This window comes from Sturnira hondurensis, unplaced genomic scaffold (genome assembly GCF_014824575.4).
Source record: "Sturnira hondurensis isolate 20B ecotype Veracruz unplaced genomic scaffold, ASM1482457v3 Scaffold0022910, whole genome shotgun sequence".
Lineage (NCBI taxonomy): Eukaryota > Metazoa > Chordata > Mammalia > Chiroptera > Phyllostomidae > Sturnira > Sturnira hondurensis.
The window spans coordinates 16057423-16067687 of NW_028095541.1; the positions used below are offsets into that span (position 1 = coordinate 16057423).

The 10265-nt window shown below is 38.9% G+C and overlaps 1 pseudogene; it reads right to left on the reverse strand.

The window, feature by feature from the left end:
• Positions 1 to 1134: 1134 nt before the first annotated feature.
• On the reverse strand, positions 1135 to 1947 carry LOC118980460 (cytochrome b-c1 complex subunit 2, mitochondrial-like; annotated as a pseudogene).
• Between the last annotated feature and the right edge of the window lie 8318 nt (positions 1948 to 10265).

The window sequence follows — 10265 nt, forward strand, 5'->3', positions numbered from 1 at the left end:
TAAGTTGCTCCTTGCTATTTTTCCTCTCTGCTTTTTCATAGTGTAAGAGAATGGTTTCAGCATGTTTTAGATTAGTGTCTTTCCCCTGAACTGAAATTATTGTAGTTTTGGTCTCTGACATTAGTAATAAATTCTTTTATCTCTTTCTATACATTTATCCATTTTTTAGAATCAGGAACAGTACTCAGATGTTTTTTTTTTCAGTCTTTAAACCCACAAGAAAACNCTTGGCTCTTCCCAACCTTAAGGAATTTACCTGAGACATCAGTAAGTTGCTCCTTGCTATTTTTCCTCTCTGCTTTTTCATAGTGTAAGAGAATGGTTTCAGCATGTTTTAGATTAGTGTCTTTCCCCTGAACTGAAATTATTGTAGTTTTGGTCTTTGACATTAGTAATAAATTCTTTTATCTCTTTCTATACATTTATCCATTTTTTAGAATCAGGAACAGTACTCAGATGTTTTTTTTCAGTCTTTAAACCCACAAGAAAACTGTGTTTTGCAGAAACAGCTCTTGATTACATGACCGTGAGAGGTCATACTGCTTTCTTCTCTACAAACTCTCAGGTGTTCAAGGTTGACAGCTCCTCTGTCCTCCTGTCTTCAGTAGTATTTTTTAACACTTAGAATATCTTATTGACATTAGGTTGGCTGGGAACAATTACCTGCATTTATACTCTAAGATATTTCGCCTCATTGAAGAAAAAGATAAATGTAACATATTATTAGACTTGTGACTTTTGTGCCTTGGCTGCTCTGGGTTGAGAAAACATCCAGCTCTTCCTTGCAGCCTGTCTCAGTATTACAGCTCTTCAACAAAAGGTGTGTGCCCCAAATTTCCACTGGCTGCCATCGACTGCTTGCTGGAAACAAAGTTCTTTGCAACATTTACGACATCACCGTCAGCTACGGAGTCAATCTGCTGAAGGACTGTGGATGGTGGCATGTATGAACCAGCAATGAGGGCCCGAGACTTGACTTCATCCAGGAAACACTTAGAAGATTCCACTGACAATTAAGTACCCCGCTCTCAGCTTGTTCTTGGCACCTTGGACATCTGCATTGGAAAGGTTTCCTTGAGTAACTGTTTTTAATTGGTTGTAGGCAGCCGTGATAACATCTCAAGAGGCTACAACCTAAGAGATAGTAGAAATCCCGGATTTTGCACCAGGTAAACTAAGCCCACCCCTTATGTTCAGAAGCCATTCAGCAACTTGCTTCAGAAAAGGATGACTCATACCAAGTCCAATCAAAGCCATTCCTGCATTTGTAAAATGGTTCTGAACACAGTGGTGTAACTCATCTGGTGTCATCTTTCCAGTCCCATAGTCTGGACAAAAAAAGGCATTTCAGTAAGTTGTAGCATGAAAATTCTCAATGATATGGGCCTGTGGATTCTGGAAAGCCTTAGCTTTGTCAATCCTTAGTGGATACTGAAGGGCAGCTACCTCCCAATGATGAAATTCAGGTGCTGTGCTGACATTGAACAGCAACTCCATTAGTGTATTGACATTATCCCTTGGGTATTCTACAGTGTAGGCCATGTTTTCCCTTGTTGAAGTCAATTTACCACCAACCGCTACAATCCATGAGTTATATTGAAAGATGATACTCATTTTACAGCCCGACTAGATGCAAGACGAAGCAAATGACAGCTTCCTACATTGTTAGAATCCTTGCATCTACTGCCTCCTTTAATGAGCAAACCAATTCTTGATGCAGGGGCATAGTTTTCCAGAGAAGCGATCACTAAACCATTTGGTAATACGGTAAACTCAAGGTCCTGGGGATGTGGAGGCACTCCTGCAGGGGCAGGGGCAGTTGTGGCTTTCACTTTGGGGGCAACATTGAGGGAATAAAATTCTGAGAGGGTCCCAGCTCTGGTTGGCAGCTTCATGGCCCAAAATTGCTCTGAGTTATGGTCACTGCCAGTTTATAGGAATGCAAGATGGTGGTGGAACTATTTTTCTTTTCTATCTTTCTTTTTAACGGTAGGTCTTATCATCTCCTTGGCAGAGTCTTCATTCTTTCTCCTTCTCTTCTGCATGTCCCATCTGTGGCTGTCCTCATCTTTCTAGACCAGGGGTGTCAAACTCATTTTCACCAGAGGCCACATCAGCCTCATGGTTGCTTTCAGAGGGACAGATGTAATTTTAGGACTGTATAAATGTAACTACTCCCTAACAGTTAAGTGAGAGCTTGGCGCTGCTGCTGGGTAGAAACAAGGTGTCAGGCGGCATAAAACAAAGTGGAAGGCTGGATCCAGCCTGCAGGCCCTTGTGTTTGCCACCTGTGTTCTAGACAAAGGGAAACCTTATCCATATGAGAACAATGCCTTCACACTATCTTACCCATATAAAGCCCATGCCAAAGAATCTTGAGTCATATAATTTAGCAAAAAATAGATCCACAGACAACTAGACCAGAAAGAGATCACCTAGTCTGGATCCCTCAACTGATAAATTTGAAAACTGATATTCCATTCACTTCCTAGAAAACTTTTAGGTATGTTTGGAACAACCTGAATATGTAAATATATATTTTATTAATAAATTTTATGAAATATAAATACAGACCAAGTATTTCTGATGATCATTTAATGTCAACATTCTTCATGTCAATCCATGTTGTCACAAATAGCAGAATTTCCTTATTTTTAAAGAACGATTAATATCATATATATATATATAATTATCCGTATCCATTCCTTAGTTGATGAGCATCTGAGTTGTTTCCATATCTTGGCTACTGTGAACAGTGCTGCAGTGGGCATGGGCTGCAGATATCACTTCAAGGTCCTGACGATAGTTCCTTTGGATAAACATCTAGAAGTGGAATTCTGGATCATATCATAGTTCTTGCATATTTATTTATGAATGAATTGATATAATTTGCTCTAAATAAATGTTTACTTTTCCAATTACAATTTACATACAATATTATATTAGTTTCAGGTGTATAGCCCAGTGACTAAGGATTATATAACTTATTAAGTGACCACTCTGATACATCTAGGACCCATCTGACACCATACATATTTATGATAATGTTATTGACTATATTTCTCATATTGTAATTTACATTCCTATGACTATTCTGGAACTACCAATATCTACTTATTAATCCCTTCACCTTTTCGCTCATCACCCTAAGCCCACTTTCACTGAGCAACCATCCAAATGTTCTCTGTATCTATGAGTCTGTTTCTGTTCTGCTTGTTCACTTGTTTTGTTTTTGACTTCCATGTATAGGTGAAATCATATGGCATTTGTCTTCCTCTGTCTGACTTATTTCACTCAGCACAGTACCCTCTAGGTCCATCCATGTTGTTGCAGATGGCAAGATTTCATTCTTTTTTAGGCCTGTGTCATTAGCGTATACGCAACACTTCTTTATGCACTCATCTATCAATGGAAATGAGTTGCTTCCAGATCTTGGCTATTGTAAATAATGCTGCAATAAACATATGGATGTATGTGTCTTTTTTTATTTAGTGTTTTTGTTTTTTTCAGATAAACAGTGACAAGTAGATTTGCTAGGTCTTTCTTTGTCTCTTGTTGTATGTCCTTTTGTTTTAAAGTCTATTGTTGGGTATAAGTACTGCTACTCTAGCTTTTGTGGTTTGTTTCTATTCTCATTAAATATTTTTATTTTCACTCTTTGTGTGTCTTCCAATCTGAAGTGAGTCTCTTTTAGACCACGTATATAAAGGTCTTGTTTTGTTATCCATTCAGGCCACATAAGTCTTTTGATTGGAGCATTTAATCCATTTGCATTTGTGTAATTGATGAGAGATATGTATTTGTTGTCATTTTATTATTCACATTTTTAAATATGTCCCCCCTTCTTCCTCTTAAAGTCCATCTTGTATTACTGGTTTGGTGATGAGGAACTGGGAAGCTCATTATCTGTCTTTTAGTCTAAATGATAGCTTTGTCAAATAATCTTGGTTGTAGGTCCTCGCTTGTCACTGTTTTGAATATTTCTTGCCAATCCCTTCTGGCCTGCAAAGTTTCTGTTGAGAAATCAGCTGATAGTCTCATGGGAATTCCTTTGTAGGTAACTAATTGCTTTTCCTTACTACTTTTAGGATTCTTTCTTTGTTTTTAAACTTTGACATTTTTATAATAATGTGTCTTTTTATGGGCCTCTTTGGGTTTTTCTTCAACACATTAGGAAAGTTTTCTGTCATTATTTTTCCACATAGGTTTTCAGTTTCTTGTTCCCTTTCTTCTCTTTCTGGAATCACCATTAATATTGGTACATGTGAAGTTGTCCCAGAGGCTCCTTATAATATCCTCATTTGGGATTTACTTTTTTCTTTTTGCTGTTTTGATTGTGTTTTCTGCTTCCTTATCTTTCAAATTGCTGATTTGATCTTCTGCTTCATCTGCTTCACTGTTGATTCCCTATAATGTATTCTTCATTTCTGATTGCTTCTTCTTTATATCTCTATTTTTATCTTTCTTGTATCCCTGTTGAAGTTCTCATTAAGTTCCTCTCCATTTTTCCTAAGTTCATTAAGCATCCTCATAACCAGTGTTTTGAACTCTGCATCTGGTAGGTTGTTTGTCTCAATTTTGTTTAGTTCGTTTTCTGCAGTTTTGTTCTGTTCTTTCACTTGGGCCATGTTTCTTTGTCTCCTCATTTTGGCTGCCTCCCTGTGATTGTTTCTATATATTAGATACATCTGCTACATCTTTCAGTCTTGACAGAGTGGCCTTAGGTTGTAAGTTTCCTAGAGGGCCCAGTGGTATAGCCTCCCTGGTTACCTGAGCTGGGTGCTCCAGGCATTCCCCCAGGTAGACTGTGTGCACCCTCCTGTTGTAGTTGTGTCTTGATTGCTGTTAATGGAAGGGATTTACCCTCAGGCCATTCAGCAGCAAGCACTGGCAGTGACCATGGCAGAGTATCTGCTGTGCAGAGGTGGATCCCATGGAGAGAGACTCATGTCAGGAAGATTCTGGTGCTTTTGAGTCTACCTCCTCAGTGTGTGGATTTTGGAAGTTGTTGGTTGTTGCTTCCACGCAGTCTGTAAGTGTCCATAGGGTGTGCTGGCTTGGGCCTCTTAGGAAGTGCAGGCCAAGGTCAGTTGTTGCCTATTCCCTGCCCAGGGCCACTGAGCATGAGATACAAAGCAATCTTCGGATGGCTGCTACTTGTGCTGGGCTTGGAGGTGCCTGGGAGAGGCCAAGCTACAAACCAAGGCTGGCTACCGGCAGTGCCAGGTCTAAGCCCACTTTATAAGAGGTACAGGGCACGCCAAAGGAAGATGCTGCTTATTTGTTAACCTTTGAGAGATTTTAGGAAAGTTTTCGGCCTGAGCCAAGACAGGCTATTTGGATGGAAAAGTCACTGGAAATGAGTTGGTTAGGCTTACAACTTGGGGGAGGCTGGGTGTCAGGGAATCTCCAGAGAGGGGTGGACATTGTTAGTCAGATTGATGGAGACTCAGATATGGTACCTGTCTGTTAGCTCTGTGAGGGGAGTGCTTAGCAAAGGAACAAGGCCCTCTGCTAACAGTTCTGTTTAAGAGAAAGCTGTCTCTCCAGCTGTTGTCTAGATGCTAGAGAACTGAGTTCCTCCCAAATGTCCCTGGCACTTTTTAAGCTGCTGCCCCAGTGCTGGAGTCCATAGTGAGTAAGTCGTAGTAAGTCCATGCATGGTCTTTCAAGAGGAATGCCTAGGTCTCTAGAAGCCCTCTGTCTCACTCAGCCACAATCCCTGCTGGTTTGTACAGCCATCAATTTAGGAAACTTCTCTTCCTGGCACTGGGCTGGGGGGGCCTGGTGTGGGGGATGGACCCCTTGCTCTTCATAGGGGACCTCTGTAGCTGAGATATTTTTTTTCTGATTGAAAAAAATCCTCCTGATTTTTTTCTGCTACAGCTGGGTATGTGACCAGCTCCTTCTTAATCTCTACCCCTCCTAGCAGTCTCCATGTGGCTTTTTCTTTATATCACAAGTTGTAGAACTTCTTGTTTAGCAAGTTTTCTCAGGCAGTTCTCAATGATGGTTTTTCTGCAGTTCAGTTAAAATTTTGATGTGGTTGTGGGAGGATTTGAGTACTGCTACATTGTCCAGAACCTGTAGTTCTATTTTGAATTTTTTGAGGAACTGTTTTCCAGATGAGCTGCAACAGTTAGATTCCCTAAAAGTGTATCAGAGTTGCATTTTCTTCACATTTTCACCAGCCCTTGTTAAAGTTTTGGGGTTTTTTTTGTTTGTTTTTGGTACTAGTCATCCTAATAGGCCTGAGGTTGATATCTCATTGTGGTTTACATTTGCATTTTCCTGATGATTAGTGATATTGAACACATTTTAATACATATGTTGGCCATTTATATGTATTTTTTTGGAGTAATGTATGTTTAGGTCCTTTGCCCATTTTAAGATTGAGTTATTTATTTTTTTATGATTGCAAATTTAAAATCTCAAACACAGATTACTTCTCCTTCAACTCATGTAGCTTCTCTCAGGTTCCCACTCCCTGAACTTTTCAAAATCACCTGCATCCAATCTTCTTCTCTATCATTTAGCTTTCCTACAGAATTGTTCTCTCCAATATAAAATTTTCTCCATTAATATAAAACACAAACAACAAAACAGTTGATAAGATCTTACTTTCTGGGATAGCCATGCCACCCTGAAGTACATGTAGGAAGGCAGGAGCTAATTGCTAAAGCCAGCAAGCTCAGCAAAAGCTACTGGTGCCCCACTGGTTCCACTGTTGTTGGAACCCCGAAGGTACCTGGGAGCTGAACAACTGCATGGAAACCCTCCCCACCCTGCCACTCTGTGCCATGGAACAAACCTCTGCCACACCCCTTCCTACTTGTTGAGGGCTGTGAGACTCTAGTCCCAAGTTCCACTACTGGGTCAACACTCAGAACTGATGAAGGGAGAAATAACAGGACAGGATGGAGGACCTGATTAAAAACTTCAGTGACTAGACTCAGAAGTGAAGTCTGTGGACATACTCCAGAGTCATGATATAACACTTTCTAATCAAATCATCTGAGGGTTAAGAAAAGTGGTAATAAACTCTTTACCAAACCAACACAGATATTTAAATGTTATAGCTAAATCAACACTAAATACCACTCCCCTTTTGTTTATTCATTTGTTCTGGAAAAGAAGGCATTTTCATTCTTCTTTTTAAAAAAATATTTTATTTATTCATTTTTAGAGATAAGGGAAGGGAGGGAAAAGAGAGGCAGAGAAACATCAATGTGTGGTTGCTTCTCATTCAACCCCTACTGAGGACCTGGCCCACAATCCAGGAATGTGCCCTGACTGGGATTCAAACCAGTGACCCTTTGGTTCTCAGTCTGGCACTCAATCCACTGAGCCACACCGGTCAGGGCACATTTTCATTCTTGTCCACTGTACATCTAAAGTTTATTTCTCATGAAGATATTTAAAGTTTTAAAATTTGCCAAAATTGCCTACCTAAAGATTCAACATTCCCTCAAAGAAATCTCTCAGTGTCATTTCTCAGAGTGGCTGCCACAAAGTCACAAAGACCCCCGAAGCATAAACACAGGTCACAGACGTGTCCTGTGCTGGAGTCACAACTCAGAGGAAGCCAGACACCTCTCCCAAACCAAATTTTCAAGCTGGAACACACTCTAGCAGAGATCTGGAACAATCTTTCCCACGGATTACCGAGGGACTTGAGTACATAGCCAGGGCAGAACACCCACTTATTTCAACTTAAGATTTTGCATTCCACTAATCCTTTCTCCCTCCAAAAAACTGCCCGCTTTGCAATTCTGCACCAAGGCGGTAGGCTTATTCTTCAACACAATGGGGACCCCTGGACTTTGAATGGGATGCTTTTTGACCCAGAAGTTCTCCCTCCTCTGTCCCACAGCCGTCTTCTACCTCCTCTGTGCTCTGACCTCTGCCCACTCCCAACCTGGGAAAGCAAACATTCTACCTGTTTGTGCGCTGGATCATTTTGTTACCGAAGGAATCCCCAGGAGATGAATAAGAACTCAATTTCTTAATCAAGTACTTATTTTCAAATGTTACACGCCGGCACTCAGTCACTGCATGAAAAAGATTAGGATGGATGGCTAGACAAGTTCTGTGATTTCCTGAATACTACGTAATAAAGATTTCTAAATTGGCAAGGGGAGAAAAGGACAATTTTTATTTCCTGCAAAAATGTGGCTATTGCTTTCAAACTTGCTGTAGCATAATGAAGACAACTATAATTCTGGCACCACTTTAAAAATTATTTATGCTGTCATACTTCAATGGCAAAATTAGCTTTTCTCATAAAAATCCTTGTACATACACATATTCATGCTATTATTTTATTTTATTTTTATTCTTATTTTAATCCTCACCAGAGGATATGTTTATTGATTTTAGAAGGAGAGGAAGGGAGAGAAAGAGAAAGAGAGAGACATCAAAGGAAGAGAGGAACATCAGTCAGTTGCCTCCCATACGGACCCAGACGGGGGAATCAAACCTGGATATGCACCCTGTCAGGGAATGGAACTAACGACGTAGGTATGTGTCCTGACCAGGGGTCAAACTGCAACCTTTTTTGGTGTATAAGCTCTGTCCAACTAAGCCATCTACCGAGGGCTATTTACTTTATTTTTAACTAATACAGAATAAAATGGACCTTTGATTAAATGTGTGTGTTCTATGAACTCAGACATGTGTAGTTTCATGTAACTACTGCTACAACCAGGATACCTAAAAGTTTCATCACCCATCAAATTCCCTCTTGCTTCCTAGTTGTAGTCATACTATCCCTTGACCCTAAACCACTGAATGTTCAGTCACTGTACTTTTGTCTTTTTGAGAATGTCATATAATTGGAATCATATATTAGGTAAACTTTTTTGCTTGGTTATTTTAATGAACACAATTTTTTATGATTTATTCAAATTGTCGCATGTATCAAAACTCCATTTCATTTTATTGCTGAGGACCATTCCCTGTGTGCATCACAGTTTGTTTAATCACTCCCCCTCTGAAGAACATCTGGGCTATTACCAGTTTTTGGAGATTATGATTTAAGCTTCTGTAAATATTTGTGTAGTGTTTTTGTGTGAACACAAGTTTTTATTTCTCCAGGGTAAATGCCTAGAAATGGGATTGCTGAACCATATTATGCATATGTTTGGCTTTATAAGAAACTACCAAGCTGTTTTTCAAAGTTAGTGGCTGTACCGTTTTGCCTTTCTACCAGCAGGATATGAGTCTCACTTGCTCTGCATTCTCATCAACACTTGGTATTGTCAGACTTTCAAACTTTACCCATTCTAATAGGCATATAGTGGTCTCATGGTTTAATTAGATTTTTTACATAGATTGATGGCATTAAATAAATACCTTGTTATCATCCATAGATGCTTGTTTGTCATCCATATATGCTTTATGATAAAGTGTTTATTCAAGTCATTTACCTGTTTTGTTTTATTTTTTAACCAGGTTGTTTGATTTGTTACTGTTGAATGTTAAGTGTTCTTTATTAATCCTGGATATAAGTTTTCTGTAAATTATGTGATTTATATAATTTAAAAATGTACATAAAGTAAAAAATGATTTCCATCTGTATTTTGCCTTTTCATTCTCTCAACAGTGCCTTTTGCAGAGTCCAAATTTAATAGTGCTTATCTTTGGATTTTTTTAAAATTCTTTCTATAGTTCTATATTTTTCAAATCTATAATGGGACTATATTACTTTTCTATTTTAAATTATGTTACTTAAAGCAAAACAAATGTTCTTAGTGATTAAAACAATTCCAACAGAATTCATTTGTACATTTGAAAGAACTGCCAAATATGAGCTGACATGTCTACTTAAACCTTTGCTTTTTAATACCATGAGTAGAAAAGGAATGTTTTTAATGAGATGTCATGGCATCAGTTTAATAAGGGAATAACCAGATAATTAAGTTTTAACTCTTCATAGTCATTAGGATGCACAGAATATTTTTGACGCTGACCTTCCAAGTACAACATACTGTCTTTACTGTTTTCAAGTTGAGGCTTGACACATCCCAGTAGGGTAATAAATGGCTTACAGTACTTTCTATAATAATATGATTTTACTCTATGTTTTAAATAACATGCTTAGAAGATGAACTCAGTTTATAACAACTTAAAACAAAGTCTGGGCAGAAAGTTTTGGCTCTTGGCCCACCTTTGTGGTGCTAGACATCTTGAGAAAAGCAGGTTTGCACAAATGTTGTCTGGCCTTTCAAAGAAGGCGTAGGCGGAGCAGAAGATCATGCTCTTTG